This window comes from Triturus cristatus, chromosome 5_1 (assembly GCF_964204655.1).
Source record: "Triturus cristatus chromosome 5_1, aTriCri1.1, whole genome shotgun sequence".
NCBI lineage: Eukaryota > Metazoa > Chordata > Amphibia > Caudata > Salamandridae > Triturus > Triturus cristatus.
The window spans coordinates 34,039,276-34,062,416 of NC_140587.1; the positions used below are offsets into that span (position 1 = coordinate 34,039,276).

General features: G+C 43.7%; 1 pseudogene; it reads right to left on the reverse strand.

Annotated features, from left to right (window-relative positions):
• LOC146830019 (uncharacterized) overlaps positions 1-22,725 on the reverse strand; it is a 37,871-nt pseudogene extending 15,146 nt beyond the window's left edge.
• Between the last annotated feature and the right edge of the window lie 416 nt (positions 22,726-23,141).

A 23,141-nucleotide genomic window follows, 5' to 3' on the forward strand; every position in this document is an offset into this window, starting at 1 on the left:
TGGGGGGGGGGATTGTGCTTTGCTGAGTTGCTGCTGGCTTTCATTGCTTAGAGTTGGGGTGTCGGATATGCACGCAGGGATTCCACAGCTTGCATTTCTAGCCCCTCATTTACTGTGTTTTTCCCCTTGCCCACCGAGCTATCCATTGCCGACCCTCTTGAGTTGCCCCCTTTTTCTTTGATTGTATTCTATGTATCCTGACCTCCTATCCCCCTCCCCCATGGTTTGTTTTGTTTCAATAAAAACGTTTTAAACATAAAAACAGTGGAGGCAGACGCTCCGACTATTAATGATTTTAAAGTCCCGGTTTTACTCTATGCAGATGATGCCGTGATCTTATCTAGGACGCCCATAGGCCTACAACGTTTGATGGACAAGTTTTCTAGGTTCATCCGGGATAGGAAACTATTGATTAACAAATCTAAAACCCACATCTTGGAATGTGGTTTGGGTTCTAAAAAATCCAACTCCTATTTCATTGATGGACTTAAAGTGCAAATGGTTAATTCTTTTAATTACCTTGGTATTAATTTTACTAAGAATGGCTGTTGGTCTACCGAGATTGTTTATGTCCGGGCTAAGATGGCCAAATGTGCTAATGGGGTGTTTAAATTTGCTAGTAAAATTGGGGATAAGCGGGTTAAAGACATGTTAACAATTTACCAAATGAGATGTCTCTCGATTGCTTTATATGGAGCTGGAGTCTGGGGTCATTATTCAGCCCTAAGTCTCCAAGTAGAAGAAAATCTTTTTCTTAAAGAGACTTTTGTGCCTACCTGTATCCGCCTCTAATGAATTGACGCATAGAGAGCTTGGGATACAATACCTTTCAGATAATCTAACTTTAAGACCTCTAATGTTATGGCGTGCTGTTTGGTCCAAGGAAGAGACTTCTTTAAATAGAGCAATCATTAGTGATTGTCTCCAAATGGATGATCATTTGAAGATTCCCTGGATCAAATTTGTAGTCAACAGTTTTTCAAAGATTTATGGATTCGACATTAGAAAGGATACGCACATTGCTTCTAGTCTGTCCAAGGGAGAGATGAAACTCATCTTTATGAGCCATATATCTGATGGGCGGGCGAGGTTGGGTGGACATTCTTCTACAAGTATGGTTTATGAAAGGTACTGTGAGACTGTTGGATACCAACCGTATTTGAGTTACGTCAATAGAGTTTCGCACCGCTTTTATTAACCAGATTGCGGCTAGGGATTATGCACCATTTGGTGGCTTTCCCCAAAATTAAAAAACACCCAAATGGCCCTTGCCCCTGTGACCATGAATCTGTACAGAGTACCATGCACCTTTTACTGTTCTGTAAATTTTATGGTAGTCTTCGTTCAGTCTTCCTAAAACCTATCTTCTTAAAATATGGTACACGTAATGTTCATGATTCAATGAAGTTGTTTTTTAATCCCAATCCTGATGTCTGTTTTTTTACTGCAACCTTTCTCCTTCAAGTGATCAAAGTTAGGAATAGAATGATTTTTTAATGGTCTTTTAAAATTTATATTGATTTGTATTTATGATAATTGGTCTATTTGATTTGTTTTATGATGTATGTATGCATGTGCTTTTATGGACTTTGTGTTAAGCTCCGAATAAAGCTTTATGAATTGAATTGAATTGAATTGAATTGACAAAACTCACAACTCATTTTGTAGAGAAACAACTCATAGTGGAAGATCTGAGGTGGGTTATTATTGATAAACCGAACCTGACAAAAGTGCTCACTGAGGTAAAAATGGAACTCCTCAAGAGGAATCAAGGATGGGTGTTTAGGACTAATAGTAGAGGGCTGAATGATGACATCCCTTGACACTAGTCGAACAGCCAAAACTTATGGGTAGGAAGGATCTGAGTATAAAATAACAGAAAGTCACGTAACATCTATGTAAACTAAGAACTTAGGGGCAAATGTACAAAGAAGTGGCGGAGCATGTTGTTAGCCTCTTTGACTTAACGACACGCTCCGCCACTTCTGAAACGCAGGGCTGCATCCAATTTTACAAGAATATGGTGTAGGCCTTTGTTTCCCCCTGTGCTGGCACTAAGTTTAGCAGCCTAGCACCAACACAGGTACCCTTGCACCAGAGTGCAAGGGTATCTGCGTTGAGGCGAAGATTGTTTATGTTCAGGAAGGTCCCCCTTCCGGCACATAAACAATCTTTAAATGCCGCTTTGTAACTTCTACGTGTGCTGCTTAATGTAGCACACACAGAAGTTGCAAAATGGCATTTATGAAAAATAATTGTTTATGTGCAGGAAGGGGGACATTCCTGTATAAAAACAATTATTGGCCTTTTGCTGTTTTCGTGTGTGCTGCACAACGCAGCACACATGAAAACAGCAAAAACAAGGAGAAATGAAGCATTTCTCCTCGTTGCGCCAGGGTAAGACCAGGTTTTCCCTGGTCTTAATTCTGGCGCTGCCTCCTATTTAGCCTCCCTTCTAAATAGGAGGCAGCGTCAGAATCAATAGGTGTTGCGGTGGAATGCCCACAGCTACACTCTTTGCCCACCTTTTTTACACTAAGCATAGCGTGAAAGGGGGCCTTATTTACAAGGCAGCGTTAAGCAACCCCTGAACGCTGCCCTGTAAATAAGGCAAAACCCCTATCGCCACAGGAACATCCTAAAAAGTGACGTTCCTGTGGCGATAGGCGCTTGTACATATACCCCTTAGTTTTTGTATCAGAAAATAGGAATCATATCTATGCTGAAGATATATCGAAACATTACAGGACCACAGACTGATGATAATCACCTCTCTTTGGTGCAAAACCGGATTGACAAAAGACAGATCTGCCATGTAATTGAAAAGGGCAGAAATGGGCACTGAGAGCCATGGGAGGGATGAGGAACACACCCCCCCTTATGTATTTGAGAGAAATATATGTATAAAAAGTAATACATTGCAAGTATAAGAACAAGTGAAGGGGATACGAGTGAGAAAACTAAGATGGCCGCAAGAATGAGACATCTGAGAAAGGGGGTAAACCTCTAGAGGGAGAGCAAAGGACACGTACAGGAAGTGATGCGGATCGTTGAGTGAACACCATTTAGATGTCATACAGCACACGCGGGAAAACCTGTGCGGAGGGTAGCAAAAGGCAAAAGGGTAACATAGAGACCCTGACAAAGTGAGTACATTTATCAAATAGAGGGGGTGTGCAACAATTATAATGGAGCGAATCGCGCAAGGCTGTAACTTTGGTCTCACTGCATTAGATGCCCTAGATGTGAGCACGGGGCTCACATCTAGCAATAAGCAATTGGGTACAAATCATTTTCTAAAGACGGGGTAACAAGAAACAGAATGGGTTAGAGATCGAAAGAACGGATTATCTAATCTGAACACCAACTACCGACCCTGCGGAGGTGGATTTTATCCCCCAGGGAGATGAGTCCTGATCCGGTGGTCATATAAAAGGTAGGGGGGGGGCGGAATTTGCGAAATTCACTTTAGCAAATTATCGCGAAAATGTTACAAATCTCCACAAACACGCAAAAATATCGCGAAGATGAGGAAGTTTTTTTACCGCCCGTTCGCGATATTTTCTGCATGGTTGCGGGTCGCCAACTTACCCCGGCGGTTGCTCGCGGGCGCGGCCATCTTGTTTTCAGTTGTCTCACGGTGCATGATCGCGAGAAGAAACACGTGATCGCGCGAAGCATGACGTCACTGCGGACGTGAACTGTCGCGAGACAGCGCAAATGGCTAAAAACAATACAACATCTCATGGAGAATGCGACCGGACCGGGAAAACTTGTCGCCGAACGCGGGGATTCAGGTAAGGCGATCGCGCGCGCACGAGAATGTATTATTTTACAGCACGAGCAAGAAACAAATTATCGCAAAGCTGCGAAATGTGGAAATTTTGACATTTTCGCGCTTTCCGCGGAACGCGAAAATGCCAAATTATCGCAATTTCCGCGAACGGAACGGAAATTTGGCCCAGGCCTAATAAAAGGCAGCTGGAGAGCGAAAGGGCATGAACGATAACATGTGACACCTGGGGGTATTAATATAAATGAGGCCAAATGTATAGAGCTATAATTTTCTTCGCACAATATCAAACGATAATGCTGGATATTATTATACTATATCTAGTGTGTGAGGGCAGTATTATAAACCAGGTGGTTTTCCCATACAAGGAGAAATAAGCAGGACCCAGGGGCAGATTGGTCCCGCTGAATCCCCTTTCCCTTCCCAATGTGTCTGTGTAGTTCTGTTTGAGACAGATTTTTCTTTGTAAAGATACTTTTTTTGACTCATCCAGAACTCTGCTAATTGATTTGCATGAAACTTGGCAACCGGTCAACTAAATGTCGGCATGCCACATTTATTTAAGATCCATTCATAGAAACAAAGTAAAGTGAAGAAGTGAAAAGTTTTTAATTTCCAATTTAAGCTGCTACAGGAAAAAGTATGAGTAAGGAAGACTTGGAGTGAGTGTGAATAAAGGAGAGAGAATGAGTGAAACAGAGTGTGTGAGAATGACGGAGTTAGAGCAAGTGAGTATGAGTAAGTATGTTGGAGTCAGAGTAAGACAGGTAGACTGAGTGCGAATAAATGATTGAGTGTGGTTGAGTAAATGTGAGTGAGAATATGATGTAATGCTTGCTAGTCTGCCATTGGCCCTTACATACTGAAGATAATTTGTGGCTTATAGAGGGACCCATGGAAAAATTGCACTGCTGGAATACTGGAGGTAATTGTTGGCATGGACAGGCACCTGTGAAAACCACTGCTACTGGTACACTTAATCAATCAATCAATCAATCAATCAATCAATCACTGCATTTGTAACGCGCTTCATACCCAAGAGGGTCTCAAGGCGCTGGGGAGGGAGGGGTGCTACTGATCGAAAAGCCAGGTCTTGAGGAGTCTTCTGAAGGCCAGCAGGTCCTGGGTCTGTCGTAGGATGGTGGGGATAGTGTTGCAGGCGGCGAGGTAGGAGAAGGATCTGCCACCGGCGGTGCTTTTTCGGATGCGGGGGACTGCGGCGAGGGTGAGGTTGGCTGAGCGGAGGCTTCGGGTGGGGGTGTGGAAGCTGAGTCGGTTGTTGAGGTAATGTGGGTCCGGTGTTGTGCAGTGCTTTGTGTGCGTGGATCAGGAGCTTGAAGGTGATCCTTTTGTTGACGGGGAGCCAGTGCAGGCCTCTCAGGTGGAGTGTGATGTGGCTGCGGCGGGGGACGTCGAGGATGAGTCGGGACGAGGCGTTCTGGATGCGTTGGAGTCGTCTCAGGAGCTTGTTTGTAGTTCCTGAGTAGAGGGCGTTCCCGTAGTCGAGTCTGTTGGTGATGAGGGCCTGGGTAACGGTTTTTCTTGTGTTAAGGGGGATCTATTTGAAGATCCTGCGGAGCATACAGACGGTGTTGAAGCAGGACGCAGAGATGGCGTTGACTTGCCTGGTCATGGAGAGAGTGGAGACGAAGATGACCCCCAGGTTGCGTGCGTGGTCCGTGGCTTCCGGGGCTGTGCCTAGTGACGTGGGCCACCAAGAGTCGTCCCAGTCTGAGTTCAGCTTCAGTCTGCTGTCCTTCATCCAGTTGGCACGGCCTTCATTCCTCTGTGGAGGTTAGCTTTGGCGGTGTGGGGATCTTCAGTGAGGGATATGATCAGCTGGGTGTTGTCGGCGTAGGAGATGATGTTGAGGTTGTGTTGTCGTGCGACGTGGGCGAGGGGGGCCATGTAGATATTGAACAGCGTCGGGCTGAGGGAGGATCTGGGAGCACACCAGATAATGAGCACTGCTGCTCTCTTTCAAACATTGCTCCCAGGGTCCACCCTGCCATAGGGACTAAAGACAGAGGGAGAGTTCCCACGCTGTACATTCATAGCACTCCCTGGGAGGGGCAGAGCCCTGGGGTCACTGTGCCGCCCTACTTACTTGACCTGTTTTGGGGGAGTGAGTGGTGCACACTGTAGTGGCCTGTCTGTGCTACCCGTGTGTGGGGTGTAAAACCGCTGCTGGCTCCCACGCTGGGCGATTGAAGCGGAGCTAGTGTGAGGGAGCAGAGGCTGTGAGGCTCCCACGCCGGGCCATTGCATCAGAGCTGAGTGTGAGGGAGCCAGTGGGGCAGCAGAGGCTGTGAGGCTCCCAGGCTGGGGCATTCACACAGTGCAGGGTGTGAGAGAGCCAGTGGGGCAGCAGAGGCTGTGAGGCTCCCCGGCCGGGCCATTGCATCAGAGCTGAGTGTGAGGGAGCCAGTGGGGCAGCAGAGGCTGTGAGGCTTCCAGGCTGGGGCATTCACACAGTGCAGGGTGTGAGGGAGCCAGTGGGGCAGCAGAGGCTGTGAATCTCCTACGCAGGGCCACTGAAGCGAAGCTGGGTGTGAGGGAGCCAGTGGGGCAGCAGAGACTGTGAGGCTCCCCGGCCGGGCCATTGCATCAGATCTGAGTGTGAGGGAGCCAGTGGGGCAGCAGAGGCTGTGAGACTCCCATGCCGGGCCATTGAAGCAGAGCTGAGTGTGAGGGAACCAGCGGGGCAGCAGAGGCTGTGAGACTCCCACGCCAGGCCATTGAATCAGAGCTGGGTGTGAGGGAGCCAGTGGGGCAGCAGAGGCTCCCCATTGACCCCAGCAAAGAGTGGCCATGTGTGCCCGCTTGGGGCTCGGCACCCTTTGCTGAAACAGATGACAAGTGCACATATACGAATAATAAGAAGCTGACAGCCACGGGACACACCAAATGAAATGCGGGACACAATCAGCTGTGCGAAAGGTTCACCTCTTAAAGTCCTGTGGCTTGTGTTTCAAAATTTGCATATTTATCTTGTTGTAACCCAGAGATGACAGGGGAACCACCAACAGTTTAGAAGGTATTTTGGGAAGGGCCAGATATGTAGCAGTCCCAAAAGAGCCCCCATTTTAATTTCAGGTGTGCATCTTAAGTCTCCAGAGGGTGTGAATTTCAGCTTGTGCAAAAATGGAAAAAATACTCATGCATCCAAAATGTTGGAACACTCAATGCTTTATTGACTATAATCAAGTTTACACCGAATCATTACTTACATTAAATCTTTTCATTATATGGCTTTTAACATACTGACAGGCTTGAATGACTTTTGCATTGGCTTTGTGACATGTTTCTGCTTTTATTATTGGGGTGACAAACCGACAAAGCCAGTAGACTTGACTTTTATATCTGCACCCAATTAAATTGAATTTAGCATATGTGGGATGGTATTGTGGGGAGAGAGCCTGACAGCAAGCAATGCCCTGTGATTGCTGGAGCGGATTATGCAAAATTTTGTATACCCACCCCATTTTGCATGTCATTTTATTAATTAGATTAATTAATTAATTAATTATAATCGTACTAATGGTTTGGAGTGATGTGAAAATAACTAACCAACCTTATTGATGACCGAAATACACGTGGGATTTGCATCTGCATGGCCTAGTTAATGACGTGAACTAAATTTCGTACGCATACTAATGATAGATAATTAGAATGTTGCATGATATATGTTGCTTTGGTGATGTAATTGTGATTCGTGCTTTATTTAGTAAGTATAAATCGCATTGAGTGTTGCTTTTGGCTAGCTAAATACACACACATATGAGTATTAGCGAGGGAATAACATTTTATTAGTCATTTCTATGTATTAATTACGTTTTTGTGTTTCTTTGCTTAAGTTGACCATTTGGAGTGGCCACAAAATGGCTGACATCCCTATCTGACGAATTGACTGCATTACGAAAGTCACTGGGTGAAGTGCGCATGCGTCGCCGCTAGCAACAGTGGCCTCTACGCGACCCTAACCCGACTGTGCCCCTCAAGGACGTTCCAGGCAACAAGCCAGCTTCTCTGAAAGAAACAATAAAAAGATACTTTGGACCGGAAAAATTATGAACTACATCTAAAGAGACATTTACCGTGTGAGAACCCTGCTGAACAAATTTGACTGACCAATCAGAGACATTCTAAAACAATATTCGATACTTTTGGAATGTGATTTTACTATAAATTATGATAGAATAGAGAGGTGTTCAGCGCGCTTTTCGATTACCTGATGTTATGCTGACGGAGAGGACGGTGACACTGCAGGACAGCTGTTTCCCTGAATCTTTGACGGACTGATCAGATGCCCAATTTCCCGATGAACTGAATAATTGCTTTCCAATGGGCATTGAGAGACAAAAGATCTAAATTTGACTTAGAGGACGACATTTAGCCAGAATAGGTAAATATGATGACCATCTGCTAAATTAATTAATGAAGTTGCTTGCATTATTTAGATAAATTCGATTTATTAATTATAGAATTGTGTTGAGTTGTTTATTTCAAAAGAATGTATTGATGTAAAGTAATTATAGAATTAGCAAAATACACAAACCTGCAACTAGCAGATCCATGGCCTATCCATGGAAGGAAAACTAAAGGTGATGTTCAGGTCTTAATGAGGGAGAGAAGGTTAGGTGGATCTATCGCTCATTGGAGACAAACAGGTATTTCCATCCATTTACAGCGAATGGAATAATCACCTCCTTAGAAACACAGACCGATAGGGAATGAATGTTGGTGTTATGGGCCCCACCAGCGAAAGTAGTGAATGAGTGTGTCTATATGATTTGCGGTCTGTGACGGAGGGAGGGATTTTGCATTCCACGCTGCAGCATGGTCAATCAATGTTGTGCAGTGGGGGTTGGCCAGCTAAGGGTGGTTGAGTACAGCGCCTAGTTACAGGGCAGGCCATGCGGCCATGCCCCAATGTGCCCGGTCGAAGATCGAGCAGACCAAGGGTTAACAATTAAGTAAACTATAAAAACAACAAAATCACCAAATGTGCTCACAAAAACCTCATTTAAAAACCGAGTTACCTATGATTGAGGTTCAAATGCCAAACCCTCTAATATTCGCCAGTTATGTAGGGAAAGGCACACAACGCACAAAATAACTTACATTCGACCGCTATGAACAAAATACATGTTTTGCAATAGAAGAGAAACAAAATAGAATTACTTTAAGACCAACATGGCATCCAACCATGAGTTATGACATTGTTATGTGCAATTGGGCCACAAACATAACTCTTTTCTTTGTTTCTATATCATTTGCAAATTGGTATTATGAGCGTGGCGGCCGGCACAAGTTATGGCATATGGTAAATTTGAGTTGCTTGTCATGTTTGTAACTGAAACATAACTCAGTTTCTAACAGTGTTTTTTCCCGTGAATTTAATGTTATTTATGACACATTCATTTTTCATCTCATAAGGCCCAAGTCTGCACGTTACAGGGCTGTTACCAGTCGTTGTATACAATGTGGAATGGGGTTGGCCCCGGAGTCTAGCCTGCGGCCAGGTCCTACACATACCATTGGCGGCCAATCTTCAGTCCGCTTGGTCTTGGCTGTGTGCACCACTGGATGGGGGAGGGCCTTCCATCCCACAGTAGAGAGTGGCTGCAGAGTCTGGCCTCCAGCTAGGTCATCGTACAAACCCTAGAGGGGTTGGACAAATGGCCTGGCCTTCAGCCAGGACACATGTCTAATGCGCAGTGGCCTGCCATCCCCTGCTGTGCAGGGCCTTCGACCCTATGTGCAGGAGATGAGCTGAGGGCTTGGCCTAGCATCAGTCCCTGCAACCAAACCTTCATGAGTGGCCAACCTTAGCTGTGCACGGCCTTCGGCCCTATGAGCCAGGCCTGGCACTGCACCAAACCTTCATGAGTGGTCAACCTTAGCTGTGCTCGGCCTTCAGCCCCATTAGCCAGGCCTGGCACCTCACCAAACCTTCATGAGTGTCCAACCTTAGCTGTGCACGGCCTTCGTCCCTGCACAGCAGTGATTGTGTGCAGAGACTGGTCATGGTGTAACGCCAATCCCCTCTAGGTTGGCCCATAGATATTGGTCTTTGGCCAGACCTTCATATATGTATATTTTTCCTATGATTCACAAATCTCAAATGGTTCCCAAAGTTAGGATTTAGTCTTAAGTCTGTCTTAAGTCTGTCTTAAGTATGTCTTAAGACAAATTTAAGACTAAATCCTAACTTCTGTGAATACCAAAAGTAGTACATTTAGGATTTTGTCTTAAGTTAGTTCTGTGTATCGGCCCCTCAGACCTTGGTCTCGTCGCTGAGCATTGCTCTTCAATTAAGACAGAAAGTGACCCCCTAATTTAACTTAAGGTCCAAGAGGAGGGGGAAAGAACCGACCAAAATCTATGAAAGACCTCTGGCAGACCTATATTTCTTTTAAAAATAGCCTGTGGCTTATATACGCCGCACAAAAAGACAGCTTTTCCTTTCTACAATGAAATCATTTGGAAATAGCAAATTATTTCATTGAAAAAACATTATTTTTTATTTTTTGCTTTTCATTTTCAAAGAGTGAGAATTCATTTATAAAAGTGCTATATCCACAAATCACAAAATTACATAATGAAATTAATTCAACAGATTTTGGCATAAGTATACACAATTGAGATCAAAGACATGTCAATTTTTTGTAGCTACCGTACTCCAGTATACTCATACATAAAATACAGCATACACACTCAATATCGTACCAATCATTCAACCTGACATGCAAAATGTGAGTTAAAAGTACAATTTTGCGACACAAATGGGATCCGATAGTGCAAAAGATCAATACATTATTTTGTTTGTAATATAGAAACATTCCATCAATTACGGCAGTGTATAGAAATCACTGTATCATTTCATTGTTGCATGCGAATGTCACATCTGTCTCTTTTCCTATATATATATCACTGGACGGATTCCCATAGGTCAATGCATTCTTTTCACCACCTTCATCAGGACCAATATTTAGATTGTACAGTTATAATAAAATATAGAGGCAGGGGTATCTGAAAAGACGTTTATTTAATCCTATAATGTGTCTCTAATCATCAATTGGCCACTTGAGGAAACTGAGAAATCCTCTTCTTGTTACTCAGAATGAGGAGAAAGATGCACACAGGACCATTTGATTCGTGGGTATACACCCTTCGGTCATTGGTTCGAAAGTCGCAAGCCGCCAGGAATCAATCCATCGAGCACAATTTAAAACCAGGCTTCCTTAAGGGTCCGAGTACTTGTATATTCCGAAGTACGTATCTGACTGACGTCTTGAAAATCACAACATGGTGTCCGCAGCGCCCGTGATACTCAGACCTTGGTCTCGGTGAGTGAGCATTGCTCTTCACCACCTCCCTCCTTCTGGTTCATATATAGAGGTACGGAGGTACTATTGTCTTCCTTGACAGACCTCGGATTTCTTCTGATCAGATTTGGTAAGAAGGTTTCATGAACTGTCGTATCACTACTGCAATCATCACAAACCTTAGGAAGGGCTTAAACCCTTGAAGTCTTCTATCATAGTGGGCTGGTTGTATTCAGTAGATTCCAGCTTTACAATGAACTAACGACAGATCTCAAACTTACATTGACATTGAAATACATCCTCCAAGGAATCTTGAATACAAAATTATTTCATAATGTAAATGTAAGCACAACTAAATGTAATAATGACACGTATCCTACTGAGGAAACAGGACAATATAAACATGAGTTAAATTAGTTAATTAGTTTTGAGTTTCTTAAGAAAGATCTTAATCAAACCAAATAAATTAAGCTACTAAAATGGGCTCCAGAGATTACAAATATAAAGTACATGGAGTAAACCTCTGGACTTTGATGCTCTCTGATCTCTGCTGCTCATTCTAGGAACTTGACATATTTTTGGTTTACTGTTGTGAAAAGTACTAACTCTAAACATTGTAAAAGATCAATTCCAATATCCTAAAATTATTGGACAAGCTATGTGAGGTTGCTGTAGTCATTGAATTGGAAGCTTATTGACACCACTATTCAGGGCTTACTATGATCCTGAAAAATATCCAGATTTCTAGCAAGGGAAGCATAACTGTACCTATGTACAAGAAGTGATTCAAAAACCAAATAGAGAAACTGTGTTACAACAAATAATCAATAAATTATATTCTGCTTCAGTTCTAGAATGCCTGACAAGATGGATGAACATCAGAAAATAGTTCAGCTGGAACAAATATGGTTTGGGAAAAAACGCTTTGCCGTTTTTTACCGATGTTCAATTAATATAGGAGAAATACATTGAAAGTAAATGTTAGCCAATTTATGACACCTTTATTGATTTCACTACAACCTTTGATAAAGTCAACAGGAACAGTTTGTGGCATGAGTTGCCCTCTCAACAAATCTCCAAAAAGCTCTTGAGTGCACTCATTTCCCTCACTGCTGATATTTTGTTCCAGGTACTTCTGGGGTGGGACCACAACTTCATGCAAAGATTTTCTACCCTCAAGGTATTTAAACAAGGTTGTAGCACACTTCTGTTATCTTACATTTAAGATTTACCCAATATAAGAAGTATTGTGTGCAAATTATCTCCTGCCATTGGTAATAAAAATATACGTATACTTATTTATGCTGTGTATGTCATGTAAAGAAATTTACCCCAATTAGCATCCAAAGCGGATTGTCATCCCTTCACTAATTTACTTAGGTTCATTATTTAAAGATATACGTGAAGATATCCAAGATCATGACTTTCAGGAGGAAATTTCCTCTTCTGGTTACAATTGGTAAATGGGCCCTAAATAAATTGAGAAAGTGTCTTTTTTACCCACAAATTGAATTGTAATCTTTATATTTACTATCTTGTGGCTAAGGGGGCCTCTCATTCGTTAGCTTTAGGAGCAGTTTGTAAATCATCAGACAAAATCACCTGGGACATCCCCTAAAGGTTTTATGATGCCAAGATCCCCTTGGTGTTGCTCTTAGGTCTGGAATTAATTATTTTCACATATATAATTTTCTTAATAGAGTCAAAGGTAAAATCTTTAAATCTCTACTAACTACCTGACGGAGCATTCCACTCCAAATAGTTCAACTAGATCTGGGTCTCATACCGCGTGAGTGTAAGATAGTGATGCTATCTTAAGATGGGGCCATAGAATAAGTAACGTGGTCCTAAACTCACCAAGAGCAGTCATTAAGAATGGAATTCAAGTTGGATAGCATATCTAAATAAAATATTCAGATTCCATTAATAGATTGACAGTTAACAATAGTTTTTCTTCACTAAGTACTACAAATATCTTCAAAACACTTGCTAACCGAAAATGATAGCCATGAATTACATAGATTTATTTTACCTCAATAATTAACTTTTTAAAGCATTTTGTGAAAATGGCATAAAAACTACAATTTGTATGGCGTGTACCTTATTTGCAAGCTTGGGACACAAGATTTACAGCATGTTCTACTTGTCTTCCCAGCTTTTCATAATTTCAGATGCTGTTACTTAAGAAGAATCTTTGTGATCCACAAAGTATTGCCCTAAACAAGCACCATCAATCTTCAGTGTATGCGGGTATAATTTAACTTTCCTTTTTAAATTTGCGATTAGGTTTTACAAGATTTTAATATTATTGTAAATTGTGTTAATTTGTTTGTTATCCTCATTAATGTGATTTTCCCAAATGAATCAATGAGTTGACTTAAATTGAATGGAATGAGTATAACTACCTGTAGAATCTTCACACATGTGGTCCTTTACCTCCTCTGATGTCAGCTGGATATCCTCAAAGACAAAGCCGGAATTCATGAAAGTCTGTGGATTGGGGCATGTGGCTGAAGAGTTCATTTGAGTCCAGAGGTAACCTTTGAACACGTACCAGAGGAAATAAAATATCTGAGGTTGGGTTGGAATGAAATAAATGTTATTTCAATTTCTAACAATGGATCAGAAAAAGACGATGAGCAAAAAAGAACTGCCAGTCTTTTCAGGAACTGGACAGGAAATGTTACAGAACAACTTCTACTCACAAACTACTACCATGGTATTTGTAGAATCAAACAATAATTACTGAGTGCATTTTTCATTTTAACCATAAAACACAAAAAATGTGGCATGAGATTTTTCTTTCCAATGTATTAATTCATAGTAACTGGAAATGTATTTTTATTTTAATGATTTAGGGCCATATGTATGAAGGCAATTTTGCGATCGCAAATGCCGAAATTCGCAGAATTTCGGCATTTGCAATCACAAAACAGCAGTGTCATATGTATGACACAAACCACCCCATGCAAAATAAGGAATCGCAAATTTTGCAATTCCCTATTTTGCGATTGCATTTAAGGAATCGCAAATTGCGATTCCATAACAACTTCCGTGCTCATGACGGAACCACGCCTTCATGAGCCACGGGGATGTATGATATTACAACGCGGGTTTTTACCACGCGTGCAGTTACATCGCATGCGTTACAACGCATGCGATGTTACAACGCTATGCCATTAGAACGCAAGTCTTTACATCGACTTGCGCTAGATGGCGTGCTGACATTAAAAAAGTGTAATTTACTATTCCAACTCCAGTCCACTTAACAGTAGGGAAGGTGTTGGGATAGTAAACTACACTATTTGTAATGTTAGCACGCCATCTAGCGCAAGTCAATGTACAGACTTGCGTTCTAATGGCATAGCGTTGTAACATCGCATGCGTTGTAACGCATGCAATGTAACTGCACAGCGTAGTAATAACCGCGTTGTAATGGCTGTTCCCCGAGCCACGGTTGCCGTGTGCTCATGACGGAGCGGTTTCGTCATGCTGCGGCCGTTGGCGGGCGCGCCGCCCGCGCGGCGCTAATTCCCCGCCTGTGCGGGCGATTAGCGCTGTGGGCGGAGTCATGACGGAACCACTCCGTCATGAGCACAGCCCAACCGTGGCTCATGACGGCGTGGCTCCGTCATGACCACCGGGCCACCGCGCTGCCCCCCGCACCCCCCAGCGCTGCGGCGGAATTTCCGCCGCAGCGAAGGGGTTAAATGCAATGTAAAAAGCACACAAAAAGTGCAATTTGGACTTAAGGAATCGCAAATTACCAACAACTTCAAGTTAGTGGTAATTTGCGATTTCTTAGAAAAATGCACTTTTATGAATTTTCCAAAGTGCCATGTGACTCACATACATGCCCTTAGGGCATGTATGTGCGCCACATCTGCACCCATGCTAATTTCAGGGGTGCAACAGGGTGTCCTTTTGACACCCTGGCACCCTTGAAATTGCATTCCTAATTTGCGATTCTCTAATTGGGAATCGCATATTGAGAATGTCTTCCCATTCATCCCTAGGGGCCTCTAGACCCATAGGAATGAATGGGGAGGTATTCATTAATTGCAAATCGCAATTTGCGATTCACAATTAAGGAATATGTAGGATTCGCAAAATGTATTGCAAATCCAACATACATAGGGTCTTGCGATTCTCAAATAGCGATTCACAAAAAATCGCTATTTGAGAATCGCAAATGAGCTTTTTCATACATATGGCCCCTGGTGCTCATTCATATTGATTAAATAGGGACTTAATTTAAATTGAATGAAGAATCATCTGAATATTGGATAAGCAATAGAATATGGTAGAGGAAAGGAACTGAGGCTTAAAACTCTAGCATCAATCCCATTTAGGCTGCTGCAGACCTCTCCACAGTCACTGATACGACAGAGGCATCAGTGTGAATTTAGGAGGACTGGTGGGCGTTCCTTGTTGTCGGCTGAGACCTCTCTGAACTTCACAAGAGGGAACAAGAGGCGATGCTCTCACACCCCACATATCTTTTACAGTTTCTAATTATCTGCTTGTTTCCGGGTTCGGAGACCAAGGTGGGAGGTGAGGTGTTACAGTTTCTCCCATCCATTCTCTTGCAGATTTCACAAATATCAGACGCACTGAGTACAGGAACACAGAAAGAAGCACAGATTATGAGATACAGAAGAGAAAAAAAAGTGAGTTACAGCGATGAGAAGTGGCATCAAAGCATGCTATACACATGCATTTGTTATTTCAGTATGGATTTTTACTTCTGTTTTAACTCATCTTAAAGGTGAGCCTGACCCTAAGATGGCTGCCTTCTTAACTTGAACATCAGCATGGCCTCCAAGGTATCGTTCCGATGTTTGTGATCTTGTGAGAGGTGGGGCTGCGCTCTAGTTTTCATCATGCTTGAATTCGCTCTCTCATCCTGCTGCCGGATGATGCCCAGTGGTTGCTTTTGATTCTGTCTCGAGGCTTCAGCTTTTCAGTCTCACTGCAAGATGGCTGCTGTCCAGAACTCCCCATCTCACAAGACATCCAGGCAGCTCTCCATCTTTCACCTTGCCTGGTGTTCTCATCATCCTACTTTCGGACCGCTGCTGCCTTTCAGCACAGCCATTGGCATTTTACATTCCTGCAGCCAAGGCGCGGAAAACAAGCATTGGCATAGCCAATGGATCGGGCTTGTAAATCAAAGTACAAGTCCGACCTCTCAGTGTTGTTCATGTATGTTACATGAGCAGTTACTAGACAAATTACCAGGCTATAGCAGGAGTCAAGGCTGATGACAGTGGATTATGTATGTTTGTGTGAACCCCAGTGTTGAGACTGAGGTACATTTGTGTGATGTGTCATGAGTAGGCACTTCATTCCCCCTGGTTGCATGCGAACGGTAGGTTACAAGGCTGACTCATTGTGGTATGGGGTCCCATACTTTAGGGTGCTCCATGGGATTTAGATTCCCTCCTAGCTTTAGAATCCTTTGTAAAGGAAAGTGCAAATTTAAGCTTGAATGTTCACCCGAGAAGAAGAGAGAAATGCCTGTTTGCGTCTCACTGGGCTGAGCCGGTCTGTACCTGGACAGAAGAACTGCACAAGGACATTTGAAAAAGGAGAGGCAAGATTGCACCCCTCTTACAGTCAGGAGGGGCCGCCTGTCCCCCCACACATCCTGTGTTTTGTCCTGTCATGTGGAAAACAACATATGTAACAATGATAATAATCTGTACTTGTAAAGCACTAACATATCACCCCCTTAAGGTTTCAAGGCGCTGCGGGCCGTTGAGACTAAGTGAGCTACTGCCCAGAGTAACATGGTGCTGAGCTGAGCTGCCGCCAGCTATTGGACCATGAACAACGCGCTCTGGAGTCAGCTGTTCTGGCTGCTGCGCCACACCTCAATCAATGGATGAAATTTCATCTCAATGTGGTTTCAATGGAGCTACAACACTTTCAGTGCTTCAAGGAGCTCCGAACACCTGAGTAGAGGATGGTGTGGACCAGAGGCAGAATTGTAAGCAGATCACAATACCCCAGGACTGAGACAAGACTCTGATGGTAATGAAGGCTGCAGGAGGTAACCTGCCCTGTATCTCAAGAACCTGCAATGCTCATGCTGTGAGGAAGCCAGGGAGGCTGAGACTTCCAGGACCAGTGGGACGGCCCTTGTTACCACATCCTCTAGATGACGCACCACCGAGAAGGGTTTCCTGACGACATATCAGATAGTGCCTTCCCTGGCGGGAAGCCCCAGTCCCCATCCTTTACATAAGGGCAGGAGATGCAAGAAGAGGGTGGACAGGGCAGACACAGGGGCAGCTGAGCAGCTACCGCCCACCTCTGAATTATACGGGTAGTACCACAAACTGGGACATTGGGGATTCTAGGAATCTGAGCTGAGCATATTCCTTTTTCTGAGTTTATTTACTTGAGAGAGAGAGAGAGAGAGAGAGAACAGATATTTGATCAGTCAGTATACTCAGGGTCGAAGACACTTACTGACACATGCCGGACCTATGACCACCCCCAGCTGAAGCACTACCACGCCCCCAAGAGCCAGGCCCACAGATCTCCAATCCGAGGGAGAAGGATCTGCCAAGACACAGAAGGAACTGGAGGAACAGAAACATGAAGTTTATTCAAGTTTGAAAATGTCTGGGGATCACTTTGGGGAATCCGAGTAAAATCTTAGAATAACACAAATATCTACAGTGCAGTATTGTACAGTGTCAATTGAAGTATAACTCTTTGTCAACCCTAAATATACATCTGTCATCTGTGAGACGTCTTGAGAGTAATGAAGCCCAAGTTGTGTCTAACCCTAAAAAGCTTCACTTTTATGACCAACAAAAGACATGGTAAATCATTGCTGTGAAGACGTTAATGGCAAGACTGGAGAGGAAGAGAAGTGAGTGGTTAAAGGACTGATTCTCTGAATGACTGTCCCTAAGAGAGCACAGTCCCTGGTGGCATTAAGGGAAGCCTGTCCTTGTGACTGGAGGAGTTGTCACCATTAGGGAATCATTTAACCATATGTTTAATGTTGTATGTTACAGTTCTTATAAGAGGAGCATAGCTATCTAAATAATCAGAATTAGGACTTTGGAATGTTGGGAGTCCACAGCTCAGGCCGATAACTCAGATTCAGGGCCTTTAACAACTGGTATAGCCCTGGCTATAAGGCCATATATCAGACCACTCGGATTGCAATGAACTTTAGTCAATTCCGGCTAACCCTTGGTAGAGTGCAGAATTCAACTAGCCCTGTCTGACAGAGGGGCCGTGACCCAGGCTTCTGGAATTAGGCAACAAAAGGGAGTACATGTGTCAGTGGTACCTAAATTGTGAAGCACCAGATGCACATTATGCAGCAATTTATGCTTTGGTGGAAAGCAAATTATGGATCATATAATATGATTAAAAGCTAATTATCAATGGAATTCAGAAATATTATCTCACTATTTCTTATTTCATCGGACATCTATACAACAGTATTAACCATATGTTGCTTTAAATACATAGAACCCTATGTTTTTTTATATACATGGATTGCTTACAAATTCAATAGATTTTATTCAAAAAGTTACTCAACATTTAATGATATTATCCATCACTGAAGCACAGCAGTGGCCTTTTATTAACAATGTACTTTTTACCTCCGAGAGTGAAAACAATTTGTAAAATATATACTACATGGTATTAAACAGAAAAAATACCAACATGCAAAAAAAGGTTTGTAATGAAAGGTGTGCCACATTTATTCAGCTCAGACCTGCTGTGTTCTAACCCTACCTCCAGTTTTGGATTTACCTACCTTCACACTACAGGTCCAGTGGAAGTAGTTTATCTGCGGAATCATACACAGTACATTTTATGATCAATGAGGCAGTGTTTTAATAAGAAACACTTTAGAATCCAAGACATTGGGCATTAACCAGAGATGGAATTTACTCAGTCCATTCATTGGGAATGTGAGCACTGTCTGCCCATAACTGTCCCTTTTTTAAATGCCTGAATACGTCTTTCACAATTACCTGCTAAAAGTTTTTTTCTCAGAAACTAGCTGTACCTCGGATAGACATCTTGGATGCAGAATACCAAATATTTCTAGTCTTGATTCCACCTCATGCCTCTTTCATCCACCATCATGCTCTCCCTGCCCCTTTATCTCACTCAGGTTCAGTTTCATCTCTGCTTTCTCCATTACCTACTTTTTTTCTTCTTTCTTCCGCCATGTTTGTCCCATTTCTACCTTTCTCTCTCGTCTTCTGGGTCAAAGTCTGTTTGTGAAAAATCTATCCTGGTCCTCAAAAGGAATCCCAGGGGGCCCCACCTGCAACCACCAGCTCCATGTGAGCATACAGCACACATAGCTTGAAGAATTTGGAGACGTACAAACATTTCTCTAAATTTGCACCTGCCTCAAGGACATGTCATTTTTTGGTGAAAAGCACTATTGTTAGACCTGGCACCTGTTGGCGTGTTTCCCCTGGCTTTTTGATTTCTGACCTCCTGGTTTTTTAATCAGTTTTTGCTGGTTTAGAGTCACTTTCTCACTGCTGTTCAGTGTTAGTATGGATTGGTGTTTCCATAATTACCATATTTGATTTACTAGTAAGTCCATAGTAAAGTGCACTGAGAGTTCAAGGGCCTGTAAATTAAATGCTGCTAGTGGGCTTGCAGCACTGATCATGCCACCGACATGAGCAGCCTTTCAAAGGGTTCTCAGACCTGCCACTGCAGTGTCTGCGCACAGTGTCTACTGCCATGTCGACTTGGCAAGTGCACCCACTTGCCAAGCTCTACCTTCCCTTTTATTACATGTGAGTCACCTCTAAGGTAGGCCCAAGGTACCTCTATGGGCAGGGTGCAGTGTATGTGGGAGGCAGGACATGTACTGGTGTGTGTATGTGAAATACAGCGTAATTCGTTTTTCAGTATTAAAAGGCCATCTGTCACATAGGATAGAATGAGGAATACTTTGTAACATCTTATAAGTATAACTTCCTATTGGGACAGGATAGAGAAATGGATTTTAGTATGCCTGAACTCAAAATATAGAAATGCATCTTTTAGTAAAGCTGATTTTTATATTCTGTGTTTGAAAATACCACTTTTAGAAAGTAGGTATTTTCTTTCTTATCTATCCGGTGTGCCTCTGCTGGGTTGTTGATTGACTGTCTGGATTTTGAGTGACAGTGGATGAGAATGTGCATTCTCTTCAGACAGCCACTGCGGGGGTTGTCGAGGTGTGTCCTGCCTTTCTTGGATGAGTCAGAGCTGGGCTGAATAGACCAGGGCTGCATTTAGAGTAGTGGGAGGAGATTCCCTTCACCTTATTGGGCCTGTCTCCACCTCCTGCCGGGAAGCTGGGCCAGAGAGGACCAAAGTATTCTGACTAAGCACAGACACTCTTTGCCCCAGAGAACAAAGAGAAGTACATTATAAATATTGGGACCTAGACCCAGAACTTTAGAACTCACTTGGATCAAGGAACCAGCCAAGATGAAAAGCTTAAAGAACTGTACTGCGCCGCTGCTGTGTTGTTGCTTTGTTGGGTTGGCCTGCACTTGCTGTTTCTGCCTTGGGCAGTGAAAGGACTGAATTTTCTTTCCTTGTGCTGAGAATCTCCAAGGGCCTGAAATAGAGCTTGCCTCCTGTTCACGAAGTCTCAGGGACAGCAAAGAAATCACCTAACTCTGGGGACTGCTTCTCGAACAGCAGTTTTAGTTGCCGCAGAGAGAGAAAGCAGCCGGCCTGTCAGCGAACCGTCCCTGGCTCTGTGTCCTGAAGGCACAGCAGAGGGCACTGCCGCATCTCACACTGCAACCCTGGCCTCACCAATGACAACGGTTGCCACCATGACCTGTGGGCACCGCACTCTGCATCGCCTCACTTCACTCCACCGCCCTGGCCCCAAGACAACATTGCTGCCCGCTGTCTTCAACATCCGTGACCTCACTATGACCTGGGGGCACCACTCGTAAGTCTCACGATGCACCGCCTCATCCCACAGCGCAGTCCGGAACGACTGAATGCCAGAGTCCAGCAACTGGCACTGTCGCCTGCACCATGACCTGTCAGCACCACAATGAGCACCGCCTAACTCCACACCGCAGCCCTGGTTTTACCGACACTGTTGGACAACCGTCACCGAGCCGCTGCCTGCACAGTGCCTGGAGGGCACCACACACCGCACTGCTATGCTTCACATCGCAACCGCGATGGTTGCCATGACCGGCCCGCACCAACGTGATGGGCCTCAACGAAAAGGTACTGTTTAAGAGTCTGCCGACACCGTGACTGATGCGGTTGAACGGAATTGTTGGATTCTGTTGTTTTCAGCACCGTTGTAATACCGGACGGAGCTACTGACTTCAAGGAACTGCGGGCAGATTTACACGCCCCTTGCATGACTTTTGCTCAACCATTGCATCACTTTTGTGATGCAGTGGTGCCGTAAATGTTGCAGCCCATTTACAAAGTGACGCATCTAGGGAGATGCGTCACGTTGTAAAGCCCTGCATCACATTATATCTACAACAGGTATAATGTATGCTGGGTGGGCGTTCCCACGCAAAAAGCCATGTAGAACGGACGCAGTGAAATCTACAAGATTTCACTGCGTCACTGTACTGCTGCACTGCTTCAAAATCCCTATGCCTGCTCAGACCAGGCATAAGGAATGATGCAGGGCTTTTTGAACGGGACTCACCCATCTATTGTGGTGCAGTGCTGGAGTTGCGTCACTTTCAGGAGCAACTCCAGCAATGCTTCACTTTTGCCCCAAAAGACGCGTCAGAATTTCTAACGCATCTGTTAATCCTTGCGCCATGGAGCACTGTATTGTAAATACAGCGCATCCATAGTGGCGCAAGGACATTCAGCGCTGACGCAAGGAAACAGCCGCATCTATGCAGATGCGTCAGCTCCTTGTAAATCTGCCCCTTCGTTTTTAAGGTTATTTTTACAAAGTGCTTATTTTTGAGTACTGTATGTTGGATTCTTATCATTTTGGTCTTGTTTTAAATATATAGAGTATTGCATATTTTTCTAAACTAGTAGAGTGTCTTTCTGTAGTGTTTTCACTGTGTTCCTGCTAGTTATGTGCAAGGGCTTTACACACTTCCTCTGAGATAAGCCTGACTGCTCATGCCAAGCTACCAAGGGGGTGAGCAGGTGTTATTTAAGAAGTCTATCCCCCTTATCCTGACTAGAAGGAAGAACCCCTATTCAGACAAAGGTGCAAACTCTTGCAATTTAGAGACCCCCATTTCTAACAACTATCAAGAAATGTTAGTAGATAGGACTTTGCATTATTAACCTTGGGAATGTCCATGAAACCATGGAATGTCCCCTTGACTTTTAGATAATGTCCAGCAAAGAACAAACACTTTTAGATGATTCGTGTCACTGTACGTGACTTTACAATGGTGCAAAGTGCTGATAAATTTGGCCCTGAATTCTTTCTTGGAGCTGCATGGTAACCAACATCCTTTTAATTAATCTAGTCACCCGTAGTTTCCCAAGGCTCCTTGAATCTCTCTGCAAATGCTTACCAATCTTCCTAGGTTTCCTTTGTTGCTTGAAGTGCAGCGCTGTGAATGTATCCTCGTCTTCCATTGATGAATCCTGGCTGGATCCACAGCTGAGGAGCCTATCAGAAACCAGGCGCTTGTAGTGTAGTGGGGTGGTGAAGTGAGCTAAATAACAATGATGGATTTAACTCAGATCTAATAGTGACTGGAGTGAGTGTCTGAAAAGTTTCGGCTCCCCGTCCATCATCCCTTTGTGTTTCCATTGTTCTGCTTTTGGGCATTCAGCATTTGCAAAGTGTTGCACTTGCATAGGAAGAGGAAGCAACACATGCCTGACCTTAGGTGGCCACAAACATCTACTACTTTCATGTACTGTCAGTGGCCATAAGCAAGAGGCGGGGAAATGTCCAAAAGCAGCTTAGTTCATGTAATGCAGACTCTCTAAACAGCAGTCTCAGTCTCCACCTCACCAGTCTTTCTGCACCTTATTCTTCTCTTTCT